The sequence below is a fragment of the Mustela nivalis genome (genome assembly GCF_964662115.1).
Source record: "Mustela nivalis genome assembly, chromosome: 5".
Classification (NCBI taxonomy): Eukaryota; Metazoa; Chordata; class Mammalia; order Carnivora; family Mustelidae; genus Mustela; species Mustela nivalis.
In genome coordinates this window covers 32406023-32422974 of record NC_139024.1, presented here as the reverse complement: position 1 = coordinate 32422974, position 16952 = coordinate 32406023, and positions in this window count along the sequence as shown.

Genomic DNA, 16952 nt, shown 5'->3' with positions numbered 1-16952 from the left:
AGGAAATATAACTCCTGGGTTTTCATTTAATATTCAGTCAATATTGATGAAGCACCTACTGTTTGGGATTGTGGCCAATTGTGAGATGAACTGAATCAGACAGAAAAGGATGTGAGCTATTTTCCAAAAGTGTTAGATTGGAGGATATGACTTACTGGTCTAGTTAAAAGGGCATTCAAACACTGCGCTAATCACCCACTCACAGACCACCTCCCCACCAGGCTAGATAGACACTGGGAAGACCTTATGGAGGAAAGTTTCATCTATAGTGCAGGCACAATACACTCGGATTGCTGCCTTAAACTGATCTGATATACAAACCAAAGAAGCAAATCGCCAGTGATCATGAGTTTTCCACTGAGTAGTTCTTACCCAGTAAGGGGGTAGGGAATGAAGATACCAATGATCATCACCCACCAATCTAGTAGCACCTTCTTTCTTCATAAACAGAAATGGTAAGGTGGGAGGAGTCAATGGTGTTACTCCAGTGGAGGTCCTTCCACATAGAAACCTGAGGAAGGGAGGAATAAATGTTCCCCTGTAACGCCTGCCATGTTTTAGGCTCTTTTTTATATGGCCTGAAAAAGACCCATTCTTTTTCATTGTGTTACTATTCAGTTTACATTTGTATCATCTTATTTTTACTTAAATACTTTGGGACAATTTTCTCAAAGTTTTGACATATTTTCATGATCTGAATGTAATAACCAACTTACCTACCATTTTTGATCTACAAATTTGAGATCTTATCCTTTCTATACATGTATCCAAACAAATAAAATGGTACTACGTAATATGACTAAAGACAGGAATCTGCGCCTCTAAGGTAATGATGATATATCACATGACTTTTGGGGGTATTGTCAGACCAGTTACAAATCTACCTACCTAAACAAAGTTCATGTCGAATTCTACCACAAAGGGGGAACATTAAGGGATTTGATCAAATTTTGTTCTGAAATTCACATATTTGATATTCACTGCAACTTCTTCACTCACTTATATTGTAATCATTTTTTTTTTAAAGAAAATATATAAGGAGAGAAAAGGAGTTTGTTCAGAATGATTTGTTCTAGATGAACCCTTTAAAGCTAGTAATGAGCCTCACTTTCTTTTTCCAGTTCTAATAAAATAACCTTTTAAAACTTTCTGTAATTTTATCAGTGGCAGGATCATAGTCATTTACTATAGTTTCCATTTTTTGCTTTTTTTTTTTTTTTTTTTGAAAATCAGAGATTTCCCATTTCAGGTTTTCTAGCAAATTTTTGTCAAAGGTCATCAATTGAGGCTCTATCGTCATGTCTGTAACTTATTTCAGTTTCACAGGATGAAATTCACCTAGCCTGGAGATTTAGGTGCATTTAAAGAATCTCCTACTTCCCTACTGTCTTCTCACATTTACCTCTTCATCAGTTTCAGCCTTTCCGATTTGCAAGTCATTCTCCTTGAAGAAAAAGACAAAAGTAAAAATACTTGTGTAGTTTTGCTTTCTCTATGTCAGCTGTCAACTCAATCTCTCTCCTCAGTAATAGAGTGATATAATATCTGTGTAGAGTCTGAAAAATCCTTTTTGCTCAGCATTTGTCTTTAAAAAAAAAAAAGAATTCAGAAGAGAAAGAAGAGATAGCAGATTTATTTATTTAGTATCTTGAACGTATATACTAATTTCCTTGCTAGCCTCTTGAGTCATTTGTGGGAGGTGGTTAGATACCCGTTTGCTGGTCCCAGATACTGTATTGAATACAAATGATAGACGAATAGAAAGCGATATTAATTCTGCTTGAAAGAACTTATGTTTTAGTCACTGGATGTATGTTCAGGTCAGGGCAAGGGGCAGATCAAAAAAAGCAAATCAACAAAGAGAACGCAAAGATTATGTATTCCAACTGGGTGCATAAGGAATGACACTTTGCCTAAGTCAGTGCTTGTGGTGGGAAGGCTGTGAGGAAGAGTCAGGCATAGCTTCCAAATAGAGTCAGCCCCTTCACTGAATATTAAAAGATGAATAGGAAAGAGCTTTTGGACAAGAGGAGCAGAGTCAGAGTACGTAGAGAAGATAAGTAGTTAGAGAGATCATTACCATTTAAAAATGTCCAAGTCCTGGCCATCTGATGAAGTGGAAAGGTGAAGAGGTATGTTCTTTCTTAATGATGTTTTTGTTAAAAATACAGTGTTGGGGGGATGCCTATGTGCTACAGTTGATTTAATGTCCAACTCTTGATTTCTGTCGGGTGATGATCTCAGGGTTGTGCGATTGAACCTCTAGTCAGTGTTGAGCCTGTTGAAGGGTCTCTCTCTGCCCCTCCCCCCTTCTCTTTATCTCCTTCTTTTAAAAAAAAAGTACAATTTTTGGGTAGCTAGTTTAAGTTTTCTCAAGTGTTCTTTATTTTGCTTTCATGCATTCCTATTGAGAGCTTGTATATATAGGAAGTGATTTAAAACTCGTGCTGGTCTTGTCTTGTTCACAGCAAATTTATAACTCCTTCTGAGAAGCAATGTCTTTCTTCAAAGGCTTTGTACAATGAACATCTTCTGTCCTGGGGTGCCCTCATTTCAGATGTTTTGTTATCTCTTATACTAAAATACTTGTCCCACTGTTTATAGAACAGAGGGCTTTATATGAGAGAATACTGGAATTATTGAAATCCTGGCTTTTAAATAACGCAGAAAGCAGAGAAAAATAAATAATGAAAAACAGAGTTCATAGCACACCCAACAGTACTCCCATAATTATTTTTTCATGATATTTCATGTTGGTCTAAAAAGTATCTTTGGTTTTTCCAGATTATCATTCATAGAAAATCATCTCCTCAGACAGATGACTGAAATGTTCTTCTCTGTTTTCTTTATAAAATTTAGATGCTGCTTCCCAATTAAAATGGCATTGGATCAGCAGAATTCCCCAACTTTCTACTAGAGCTCATAAGACATTAAAATACAAACACACACACAGACACACACACACACACACACACACACACACACGCTCACAGGTAGGAAGCTTCTTTATAACCTGCTTTCTTTTCACAGCCATACCATCCTTAGCCCCCTTTTGAAGTGTAAGTCTTCACCAAAAATTAAAACATAAAATAGCCTTTGGTCAGTGTACCACTTTACCATAGGTACTCTTTCCACACTCATTCAGACAACAGCTCCTAGGTAACAACTCTCCAGGAAAGAGGCAAGCACCACATCTAACCTTATGGTGGCTATAGAAACTGATGTCGGGGCCACTCTAGCCCGTGAGAGCAAAATGACCATCACATTACTCTTTACACCCTGCATTGAATTGACTGAAAGCCCTTTGTTTTAATTGTTGGGTGTCAAAACAATTCCTCCCTTTGAAATTATCCTGTCAGAATTATCATGAAATTATTTCTTAAACTCCCAAAGAAGGTATATATAACATGGATTAACACACAAGTTCTGTCAACTGCCATCCCTAAGGGAATCCGTTATGTTCCTTTTTTCTGCTAAAACTGTGCCCAGCTGAAGTGTCCAACCTTTAAGTCGAGTACCTAGAGAAGCCTCACAGGTGGTACTGTGAACATGGTAATTGTGAGTGCCTGTGTTCTTTGTCAAAGGTCTGAGCAAACCTCTCCGTGTTTTCAAACTCTCCTGAGAATCACTAGATCTTACATGGAGGGTAAGAAATGCTCTTTTATTCATGTCTCAGCTATATTTAATTAGTTGGTCTCCTAAGCAACTCTGGTTATCACCGGACTGTTATGAGATTCTTTCTTCTACCATCTATGCTCTGCTCTTCTTCTCACAGAAGCAACTTCCCACCTGCCCCGCCCACAAGAAAACACAGCTCTCTCCACTCTCCCCACCAAATGCCCATTTCCATAGGAACAAGCAAATAAGCCACAGTTCTGACACGGTCTATTTTAGTTTATATTTTACAAAGAAACATTCCTTTCCACCTCTATCTAGCTTCCACCTCAGAAAGGCACAAATAAAATATGGCACACACATACACACATTCTAAAGCAAGAGCAACAGCCAAATACAAATTGCCACAGTTATATCACCAACCAAAACACTTAATACTATCAGTAGTGAATTTTTCATTTTCCTCAAGAATACTGATAGGTATGTGACAGGTTGCATTATTCCAAAAGAGGCCACAACTGTGTCTATCATCCTACATGCTCTTCTTACGGCATGACTTTGACACAGCTCCCTTTGACAGGCAGGTTCTAGATCCCCTTTCCTTGAATTGGATGGGTTTGTGACGATAGCAGAAGTGACACTATGTGATTCCCAAGGAGGTTGTTAAAGATGGAGAGGCCCGTGGAGAAAGGAACCAGACCCCTGGTCCACAACCTTGCTGAGCTTCCAGCACTAACCTATCAAGTTGAAAATGGATCCTCCAACCCCCAGCTGATCCATAGCCCCTCTCCCTGACACAACAAGGGGCAGAGAGAAGCTATACCTACTGACTTTGTAATTGCTAAGCTCAAAATTTCAAATATGTGAGCAAAATAAATGAGTGAGGTTGTTTAAAGCCATCCCATCTGAAGTGGCGTGTTATGCAAGAATAGCTAACTGAAATACAGTTGAGGACCTGAAAGTGCTCTTGTGACAAAGGGCTTAAAGTATGTGGCATTGCCTTTGGGATCAGGCAGAACATGTAAGCTTCAAGGGTCTCAAAGTCAGTTAGTGAAAACTCAGAAGGCTTCAAAGAGAGCATCAGTGGAAGTCTAAAGAGACCAGAGGAGGCCATCAATGAGAGCTTAAAGAAGAGTCAGGAAAATGATTTTGGGCGCTGGAAGAAAGAGGACCCTTCTTATGTAGTAGCAGAAAGTTTAACAAAACTGCTGCCTGAGTTACTGTGGAAATAAGAAATATATGTAGGTTCTAGCTAAAGAGATGGTCTAGCTAAAGAGATTTCCAGGAAAAGTACTGAAGGCACTGCCTGGCTTCTTCTAACTGCCCTGACTCAAATGAGAGAGCTAAGAGATGAACTAAGAAAAGAACTGGTTGGTTTACAAGCAAAATCTGAGGAAATATAAATGTTCCAGGACTCGAGGTGTCCTAAAATAAAGCTACTTCTCATTCCCATCACTCCTGACAGCAAACGATTCTCTAATGAAGAATTGATCCTGGTCAAAGATCAAATCAAGTATGGTCCGTAACATCCTTTGTTGAGATCAGAAAGATTTAAGATGATACATTTAAGATGATACTGAGGCTTTCTCCACCTGGTGGCCATCCACTCAAGGCACCCAAGCCAGTTGCATATATAAATGGAACCAATCCTTCCTGAATACATGCCGTGTGTACTGCTTGGGGAAAATGCTATACCATTTCACTGGTATCTGCCAGTAAAATAGGCACCAAGTCTCACAGAGCCTCAGTAGATGCTTACAAATGCTAATGAAGATAACTTATGTTATGGGCTTCTTGAACTGCTCCTTTGTTCCTGCCAAGCCCCATCCTAGTTGTAAATTTGGGAGCTTTTCATTTTGTTTTGGTTTAGTTTAAGGTTGTTGTTATGCAGCAACTAATTGAAAAAAAGGTACTAGCTTTGTATTTAGGTTCGGTGCTTTCTGATGATTTCCCTAAAATAGCAATTCTCACAGCAGTGGATGATACTGATTATTATAAAAATAATAAATTTAAAATTTATCAAATGACCCATCACAGCATTATCTAACCAACTGTTGAATATTAAAAGAATAGATTAATTGTATCTTAACCACCTTCTCAACTATTTTGAAATTTTTAAAAGTGCTGTCATGTAATAATTTAAAAAGCATGTGGATGTGAAAAGAAGACACCATATTATTTTTGCATATTACTATAGCTATAAGAAAATAATATACCCCCAAAAAGAGTCAAACCAAAAACCAACTACCATGCATGGATAAAATAGTGGACAGACATCCAAGAGATCCTCCCAGATGATGTGACTAAGGATGGATTTCTTAATCTTTTTTGTGTTTTCAGTTATTTCCAGGATTTTAAAAATATATATTATTATATTTATAATAGAAGTACACATTGTACCAATTTTTATTAAAAACTAAATGATTTGATGAAACCTCAGCACGAAGCAAAATTGTGGCTTTCTGGCTGTTGTCATTTTGGGTTTTCAGGGCAAAAAAAGATGACATATTTATTTTACCTTCTTGAGAAGATTTTTAGAATAGGCCTAGATGAAACTGGTTTCTTCCTTTTGTTTTATCTCCCTACTATTCCTCAGACAACACTTTGAAATTTTCCTACTAATACATCTTATTCTTCTTTCTACATGTATAACTCATTGGCACATGCTGCAAAATGGCCCTTCAAGAAATATTGTTCCCTAAATACAGAGGTCTTCTCTTAATGAGTCCTCATCTTTCTCACAATACTTTCACAGATCCTCCTGTAGTCCTTGGGGAGATTGATGCAATTTTTTCTCAACCATCCTCTTAAAGAGGTGTTTTTCTATGATATTTTTGACTACCTTCTCTGTGTAGATCAATCCCTAGTCTTTGCTTTCGCCCCCTTCTTTTCTGCCAGTCTTGCATTTCTCAGTGTTCTGTTAATATCTTCACAGGGTATACTTATATATTTAAGATTTCACTATTTCTCAAAACTTTAGGTTCATTTTTTCATCCCTATAATATCCAAAAAGTTGTCTTCACTTTTTCATATTTAATATTCAATCATGACCAGACTATTCTCTGCTTCTTCCAACATATCATTACATTTTATTCATTTCTCTCTTTTCCTGCTCTCCTAGGAGTAAACATGATGAGAATATTTTGTTTGGAACAAATGAAGAACTCCAGTACTCACCTCCAGCAGAGTAGGCATTCAGTCAGATGGTGATTCACTGAGCCTTTCTCTCCCTAATCCATTGCCCTGGTTATGCCAAGCAACTCACACTTCTTTCCTTTTCTCCTCTTCATTGTGGCTGAACTAAATCCCCACGGTCACAAGCATCTTTCTCATCTATCCCTTTGCCACCATAACTCTTCACCATAAATCCCCACTGACACTGGTTTTTTTCTCTCTGCCACTAATGCAGATGATTGATCTGAAGCTGTAAATTCTCTGGTAGCTAACCCTATTGACTCCCTTGATACTTCATGATCAAGCAAACAAACTTGCTCTTAGTCAAACAAACAAAAAAGAAATTATTTGACAATCAGAAAAAATAAAAAATATTCTGAAAGAATCAGTGATCTGGGCTGTTAGTTTAAAAAAAAAAAAAACCTATTCATTAAAAAAAATCTTATCATTCAATTCACCCATTGACAATTTTGTTCTGATTCTGTGTGAATGTGTGCATATATTTGCTAGTTTTTCCTGCTTAGGAGGAATGGGGGGGATGTAGCCATATTAAGAAAAATAGAGTCATTTGAACAAATCCAAAATTATAAGTATGCATGCTTAATGCAGTTGAGTATAATATGTTGACTCTCTATTTGTAAACATAATTGATCATTAAGTAAACGAAGTACTCAATGATATGCTGTACTTAAGTATGTATAACAACACCAAAAGAGTATGCATAGGACAGAAGCTGCACAAAAATAGAAAATGCAAGGTCATACAAAAGTTTAGAAATAAATATGGAACTTGTTAAACCTTGCTCAGATAATCAGGGGGTAGGTAGGCAAAGTAAAACAAAAATCAATTGCCTTTTTTTTTTTACATTATGTTATCAGAAAATTCAAATTATATTACAAATGTAAACAAGGAGGCCATGAAATTATTACCTTTCATTCTTCATTGGTGGCATTATCAATTGGTAATAATTGTAAGATTTTGGAAAGCAGTTTGGCAGTCAATTGAGAGCAATAAAATATCTGCAATCTTTGAGCCAATAACTTCCTTTATGGAAATTATTTTGGAAAAGTAGTCTGGAAATAGAAAAAAGGTGCATCGTTATGATAGTAAAAGAAAAGGTAGTAGCTAATAGGACTTCTCTCAATTACTCACTGGAAATTATGCTACAACTAAAAATTGTTATTATAAATGCCACGTGAAGGAAAATGTGAAAATAAGGCAACTGATATGATTTATTTTGATACTTTCACTGCATTTCTTTTTGTAAACAAGGTACCTTAGAACACAGTCTAAGAGCCCAAGAACACAGAAAGATAAAACAATTAAAACTATGTTACCCAGACCGAAATGCTATTAATATTATGGTGCATTTTGTTCCAAGAAAGATGGAAGATTTTTTTGATAGTGAGATAGATACAGAGATAATTAAAGATATAACATAACTCCATGCAATTATGGAGTTTGTAGTTTGCTGTTTATGGTATAACATGAATACTAAATGACAGAAACAAAGTACAAAATTGAAGATAAAGTCATGATAAAGAAATACTTTAATTATGGGAAAAATGAAGGAAATATTGAACAATAGTAACAATGGGTTGGAACGGTGACATGTGGTTAATTTTTTCCAACTTGGCAAGAACTTTCTTTTTCTGCTTTTGTTTGTGAGGACTCTAGTGATTATTTGCTAGTTTGACCACCAAGATTGAAACACCCCTCCTCCCACCCTAAGAGAAATAGGAGGTAGGGTTTCCAACAGCTCAGAAGAAATAGCTGTTACCTTCCCCAGCCACTTGGCATCTTGTCTTTTAGGTGTATAGCGCAGGCAGAGCCTATTTGACATTTTTGTCTTTGACTCTGAGACTAATGTTAGAGTGACAGCTGGGTGATTTCAAGTGACTGGAAAATAGAGATGTGGTCATGTGTCCAGGGGTCATAATACCAGTACATACAAATTTTTCAGACTCTTTACAGGGTAGGGGGAGTCTTGGCTGTGCCACAGGCACCTGGGGGGTCTATGGAGGAGCTTCCAAGAACTATGAACTTAATGAAAGCATAGGTCACACATTATGTGTGTATGTGCATTTTTCTTTGAAAAGAATTCCTTGATTTCTTTAGATAGGCAAAGGATTCCATGAGCCAGGATGGCCCAAGTGCCTCTGATGCAAATCCTCATAAGGCAGGGCCCCTACCTATTTCTGAGTTCCATCTGACCTTAGAAGGTAACTCTGTCAGACTATAATGCTTAACAGGTAGAGATTTTAATAAATTATTATTGATCTATTATTTGAACCAATTAATGAGTCCAATGGATCAATCCATTTGTTAATTTCCTTAAAAAATATATTTATTGCCAGCTTTTACCTGCAGGCATCATTTGGCAGAAGGGATACCAGCAAAGGCGTTCTCAAACACATTCTAGGTCAAGGATACAGAGAGATGCACGAAGTCACTGTGGTCTTTTTCTCCTGGTAAAATGGCAAACTAGATGCCCTAAAAATTTCCCACTACAAAATATCCAAAAACTCCAGATAGAATATAGACAACGTCCTCTTGAATAGAGGCATGATCTTGCAAGATAGTAATGGAAATCCTCCGGGAACCAGAAAAAAAAATCTGTCATGTGAGTGAGTCCTGCAGCTACCAGCAAACTGTAGTCCTGGGTGGCCCTAAGCTTTGACTTAAAAAGGCATGTGTAGAAGGAGAGAGACTTCTGCGGTCAATAGAAATCCAATATCAGGTTAACTCTGGGCTTTCCTGCAGTTACCAATATTGGATTCCTGGTGACTGCAAAAATCTCCTCCTGGATGATTTGTGTAAAATTAAGCAAGCCATTCAGACTTTTCATATCTCAATTCCTCTACTAATAAAATTTTAATAACAACACTTCTATTAGCCTTGCAGATATATAAAAATATTACTATATGTTACATCACTATATCCATGTATGAACAGAACTCCTGCATCAGACCACCTTGTAGGCCTCCAGATGGGCTACTTTTGTGTCAGATATTTACTGCAGGTCTAAACCAGAGCATGTCACCCATTTTGTGCTTATAGGATCACCTGGGACCCTTCCCTCAGCAAAATCTGTGGGTAGAAACACGTTAGAAGGAAGTAGGGAAGGAATTCTGAGGGTTTGTTTGTCCAACTAAGATGAATAAAGGGATAAGTCCTAAAAAGAAGTATTTCTCTCTATTCACAAATAGGACTGTAAGGACCAATGCTCTCATTTTATTCAAAAGAGTAACATAAGTGTAGTATATTCCTGAATCACAGCTTTCAAACTCCAGTGAAACAATAAAAAAAATAATTCATATGTAATATAGGAGGCAATACATAGCTGGATGTGTATTTTAATATGTTATTTGAAAATATGACTTAGAAAACTAACCTTAATAGCCCAGGAAATGTGTGATATGTCAGTTGCTTATCTGTATGAAAGCATATAAGCAAAAGATCCAACACGGGACAATAGACTGAGTGGTGAGACTACCTAAGATTTGTATTTATTTTCTTGTGGGGGAGAGATAAAGAAAAATGGCAAGAGTCTGGATAATATAACTTGATTTAAGACTAATAATTACAGAGGATCGGTGAATCATATATTAAATTTATAAATATCACAAAATTTGGGTGGTTTGCAAGTAGCAGCTATAACGGAAAATATGTTTATGAATATAGAGAGGTTACAGCTTTGAGTAGGAAATATCAAAATAAGATTAGGCTTTGAAAAATGTAAAGTAATGCATCTTGGATGAAAAATTCACAGATAATCAGGGAAATGGAGCTACTGTACTTGGAAAATGGTAATGTTGAATGAGACCTGGGAGTGATAGTTACAGAAAATTAGTATGAGATTGCCCAGGATGATAGAGTGGTTTATAAAAACTGTTTGGGCAGCACATGCAGAGATAACACATCATGAGTCAGACAAGTGTGTCCATTTATGAAAACCTCCGTACCAGAAGGATGTCATCATACCGGAGAGAATTCAGAGACAGCTACAAAAATGATTGAGGGGCTCGAAGGGCTGATGTGAGGTAAGATTAAAAAGAACTAAATATGTATGGCTTATCCACATATAGACTCTATCACTGCAAAACCTAAGATGCTCACGTACTGAGGAAAAGGAGAAAACTTTTCGAGGAAGTTTAAGGAGGGGCTTATTGGGAACATTCTGAAGAAAACTGAAAAAAAAAAAAAAAAAAAAAACAAAGTTAGGGTGAAATAAGGGCTCCCTTGTGGGTTAAGTAAAGAAAATGGGATATCATATTCATTCTCTAGAGCCATTGTATGAAGTGAAAAACAAAAACATAAACAAACTATAATTTAATTTTCTAGTCCTTCAGTGTCCACATTTTTAAAGCCAGGAGCGGGGCATCTGGGTAGTGGAATCCATTAAGCCACCAACTCTTGATTTCAGCTTAGATCATGACGTCAGGGATGTGAGATCAAGCCCAACCACGATCTCCACCTCAAATGAGTCTACTTGAGATTCTCTCTCTCCCTGCCTCCATTCTTGCTCTTTCTCTTTAAATAATAAATAAATAAATAAATAAAATCTTTAAAAATGAAACAAAACAAAAAGCCAGGACAGATTCCTCTTTGGCATACTCAAGAGTTTTGACTAGTTAAGATCAATTCTAAACATACTCGTTTAAGTATCTTTTAAAAAATACATGGCACAATGCTCAGCATATAGTGTAACAGAGTACAGACTTTTTTCAATAATTTAATAAAGTTGACCTAAGAAATGTGTACTAAACTTGTTTTTTTTTAATGAGCTAAATATGAGCATGTAATATGAAAACTTGAATTTATTGAGGTTTCTGACATCAGCGCTTACAGTCTCATCGATAAGTAAACATGAATTCAAGTACACAAGCAAAGTATGTTAATAGTTATTATAGAGGTTCAAAAAAGAGCAATTAGAGCAATTCAGATTCCAAAGAATTGAGAGGGGAATGTTTTGAGGATGAGAAGGAGGTGGTATTCGAACTGACGCTGGAAAGTTAGTAGGGACTCAACAAGAAGAGATTGGAAGGAGATTCAAAAATGGAAGAGCACATGAATGACACCAGGAGGTAAACACACAGCCCATGGCAAAAACCATGAGTGATCTAGTATGGCTGAAATGAGAAACGAAAAAGTATGGTGGAATGCACATCTGGGCAGGTGTATTGTCACTTATTGGACAAGGACATGACTGGGGCTTGAATGGGAGTGAGACCACAGACAGACCAGTAGTTTTCAAGGTTTTTAAGCTTTCATCAAATAGCATCTTAAAGAGAAGCCTCATCTGGGAAATGGATAAAAGTAGTGTTTCTCTGTCTGAAGTAGGTTAGAGGCCTAGACTCCTGTCCCAAAGCAAACCATCGATCTCTCTTCCTCCTCACTCCCAAACACCCTGATGCTTCTCAAAAGACCTCTGACAATGGTGGTGCACTGTTCAAAGAACACAAATACTAGCAAAAAGGAACAGATAAGGAGTGCTGAACTAGACCATGAAATGACCAGTACACAACTGTTAAAAAAAAAAAAAAAGGAAGGGAAAAGAAATGGGAGGGGTGGGTTGAATTAAGACTTGTCTGCATGGGTCTGAATCTAGATGGTAGCTGGAGATTAGAAAAGATGTGACTTTGATATTATAGAGTCAAACAGCAGCTCTTCTTGGTGTTTTTGTTTTGTTTTGTTTTGATTTTTTTGGTTGTTTTGTTTTTTTGGTTTTGAGACTAATTGTGAGAAGTAGAATAGACACTAACTCAGATTTTCACAGTGGGTGTGTGGGACCTTACAATGCCACTAACTGAAGGAGAGCATGCATTTTTATTTAATAAATTATTCTGGTTTTGATTTGAATCTTCCAGTCTCCCTTAGCAGCTCTGTTGTGTACCTAACCAATGTGCAGTAGTAAAATGTACTGCTTGAGAAGTGAGAGCTTAATGCAGTGTCTTTTTGTTGAGTCTTAAATTACAAAATCCTGTCCCCTGTGTGAGAGGGGACAAGCGGTATATACCAAGACTGGAATATCATTTTTGTAAATGTAGTCATTTCTTCATTTGTTTGCTATGTATTACTTACTGATCATTTAAAGGGTATGAAGTATTTGAGTACATGCTGGGATAATTGAAGTTTTAATTAGTACTCATATTTTGGCTAGATTATTAACTTTTAAACTCATCTTCTGATAATTTTTAAAAACATTTCTTTCAGATTTACATTTTTCTATAAACAAAGAATTCTTTCTGAACTTGCTCCTGTTTTTATATTTTTGTATGTGTCAAATAGTGCCATGTACTCATGTAAGTACCAAAATTCCATCCCTAAATCAAAGCGTTTTGACCTTGACCATCTGTTATCTATTGTACATACATTTTGAAATATTCCAAGTCATCACTGATATTCTAGTTTATATTTGTCTTTATGACATTCTGTGTATTTTCTTTCAGCCATCTTTATCAAACCAAAAGCTAAGTTGGCTAATTATATTTTGCATCAGACAAGAACTATTCATTTATTTTGAGAAAACCTTAAGTCAATAATTATTTAAGGAAAATCTAGTTCCTTAAAAAAAAATGTGTTCATTTCACCCATAAGTCTCAATGCCATGCTGTCACTTCTTATTTTGTATGGTTAGAATAACTGGCAGCAATATTATGGACTAGAATACATTTTAGAAAGAAATGACCATTATCAAGATATTCTGGACAATCTTCTTTAGAGAGGGGTTAAGATTAAAAAGGCAGTATTAGGTCTATAACCTCCAATATATGTCAGTGTTGTGCTATGCATTTTACTTCTTATCTCATTGAATCCTCATAACTTACATGGCAAGTAAAATCACCCATTTTATAAATGAGGAAATTGGAGTTAAGAAAGTTTAACTTGCCCGGGGCACACAGCTAGTAATCAATCGAGCAAGGCTTATAAATTTCAAAGTCCAAGTACCTTTCACTAAAAATGCTCCCTACCAGAGAATAGTAAAGAATTCATTAACAAGCATTCAATATCATTGTCATTGGAGGAGATAATACAGCGTGATACTTTATTACAGAAGTATCACAGTTATCTTCCCTGTCATATCTCAGGAATTGTCATTTACTATTACAATATTAAAGTGATAAGCCAATCTTACTTGATGCTTTCCTGCCTATTTGAAAGAGTTATCTTTGGGCAAATAGCCTTTTAGAAGGAAATCTTTTAATTTGGATTTCCTGTAGATGAACATTTGCCATTGATCATCATGGTCATAATGGCTCAAAATTACTGTACAAACTAATCAATATCATCAAGTCTTGAAAATACTATGCAAACTAATGAATAATTTGCGAATATACATGTTGAAAAGATGTCAAATTCATTATGGATGTTTGAGGGATTGGTCTGTAAACTATTAGAAGTTAATTATAAGAAATTCACATCAAGCTAGATCTAAGTAGGAATAAATAAGTTTTTAAAGGACGTAATTGGAAGACTGATACATTGACATTAACTGCATGAAAAGTGGTTAATTATTCTTGTTTTTCCAAAGGTGGCTTTGCCAAGTAACTAGATAACAACAAAATAGACTTTTTTAATAGAAATTTCTAGGCGTGCTTAAATGTTGACCTATGGGGTCAAGATCCTAGTTCTGTGGCTTCTTATCTCTTTATCCTTAACAACTTTTTTAGCCTCTCTGTACCTACAGGTTTCTTCACTTATATACAGGGATAATGTTCTATCTGGTTCATAAAGTTATTTTGAGTGTTAAATTAAATAAGTCAATCCATATGAATATTTAGTCCATGTGGGTGGAAATGGGAAAAATCAAGCATAGCTAAAGGGCAGAGAGCAGTCAGAAGAATGGTATAGATATGGCTGGGCAGAAGCAGGACCACACCTGAGTGTGTGCTCTGAAGGCCTTAAGAATCTATCCTCAGCCTAAAGATACAAAGAAGTCACTGAGTTGTTTTAGACAGAGACATGATAGAGGACTAATGTTGGAGCTAAGCAAAGGATCAGGATTATTAAATTTACTCTCTCATTCTGGAACATGCCACGATAACTCTTTGGTTATTTTGTCATTTTTTAATGGGATCTGGATCAGGTTCTGATAATGTAACTCTCTGTTCTATCACTCCTAAAATAGAAACACTCATTGTTATGTAGTATAAGGGAAAAAAGTAATCAAGAGAAAGGATAATAAAGTTAAAAAAAAAAAAAAGACAGGTTCCAGAAGGACGTTAGTAGGAAAAAAACAATGATATTTCAAGCCGTCACACCTAGAAATAATACAATGTATAGTCTATGTGGTATTCTTATAAAAGTGATGTCACATCATTGTCAATGTGTAAGGAAAGAGAGAAGGAAAGAAATTAAAGAATGAAAAAAAATAGCATTTATGTTTATAAGTTATAGCCTCTTTACTATGTTTAGCATCCTGAATCTATTATTTGCATGTCATGGATTTTAAAATGCATAATTAATAAATTTTGAGGTAAATATAATTTGTTTCATATTTTAAATATATATATGGCTATATATAACGCTAGATAATATGACAGACAAATAGAAGAGAGCATAACAAGGGTTTTAGAAATGAATTGCATTGAGATAATTTTGCTCTAAAAAATAAGTATTGCATTTTCTCCCAAATATAAAGGCAATTCAGAGGAAGAAAAGGTTTCTGGACAGCCAAATATCAGCCAGATCCATAAAGAGCCAAGTATAGCTCCAATCTATCATCTGGAGCACACTACTGCTGAGCCCTACCCCAGCCAAGATAGTCAAGTATAAAATGTGCTCGGAGCTCCTGATTCCTCTCCAATATTTTGCACTCTACTTTGGCTGATGTTCATTTAGGTTAGATTGCCTTTTTTTTTTTTTTTTTTTTGGAAAAGAAAAAGACATACTTCATCAATATAAAAATGTTCTTGAGAAATTTTTTCAATAAATGAAATTGATTTAAAAGTCCAAATTATGGAGTTGGTTTAAGAATTTCAGAAAACCATGCTGTCTAATTATCTGGGTTATCCAAGAAAAAAAAAATCTTCCTTCCTCCAGTCCTCCCTACCCCCACCTTCTTTCCTCCTGCCCTTCCATCCTTTCTCCCTTTATTCCTTCTCTCTCTCTCTCACTCTCCCTTTCTCTCCCTGCCTCCCTCCATCTTTCCTTTCTCTCTCTTTCTTTCTCTGATTGAACTAACCGGGCAGTAAGTAGTTGGTTCCTCCACAAAAGTCACCATGCACAGAACCCGCACTCTGTTAAATAAAAGGTAATTTGTCATTGAGGGATTTTCTGGTTTATAATTTTTACAGTTGGTTCTAGTGACCATATCACTCAGTTTTGTGTCACCAATTTAGAGAGCACGGAAGACCAACTTGAGACCACTGTGTTTGTCTAAAGGCCTACAATCTAGGCCTTTAGTCTCTACTAACTATTATAACAAGGAAATTGATCATAGGAGACAACTTCATAAAACATCTCAGAAATTGGATATTTCCTGAACTGAAGCATCTAATGTTTCTACAGAAGTCCTATCATACTTGTATGGTACTTCAGAGAACGCAGAGTTTTTATATTATTTTAACTCACTCATTTTTTAACTTACTCATACATTTATTGTGTGCTTGTTATATACATCAAAGATGTTTTTAACCTTAAAGAATTTATAGTCTTGTCACTCATTTCTTCCAAAAACTATAAAGAGTAGACCTTATTAACTCAACCCGAGGCTTACAAAGTTTTAATAATTTAAATTAATAGAGTGGGAATGCTGAGGAACAGCCTTCTGTGGCCATGATTCTGAGTCTCTGACACAGCCTCTGCTCATCAACCCTTCCTAGTAAGCTGTGACTTGACAACAGCATGGTTTCTGGAGTCAGGTGAATCTGAATTAGGATCCCAGCTCTGGTTTTTAGTTGTTGGTGGTGTTTGTTTGTTTTTTGTTTTGTTTTGTTTTCTAGTTCTGTTTCTTAATACCTATAATACCTATATGAATGAGAGACAATTATTTTTCTTCTCTGAGTGTCCCCATTAGTGATAGGGACTGGTCATGCCCACACAACAAGGTTGTGGAGAATGAGAAGGTGGAGGGGAAACACGAAGGGCTAATCTCTTCTTTGATTAAGTGGGGACTAAGGCACTCCCCACTTGTGCAAAATTAAAGGGGGTTGGCACCG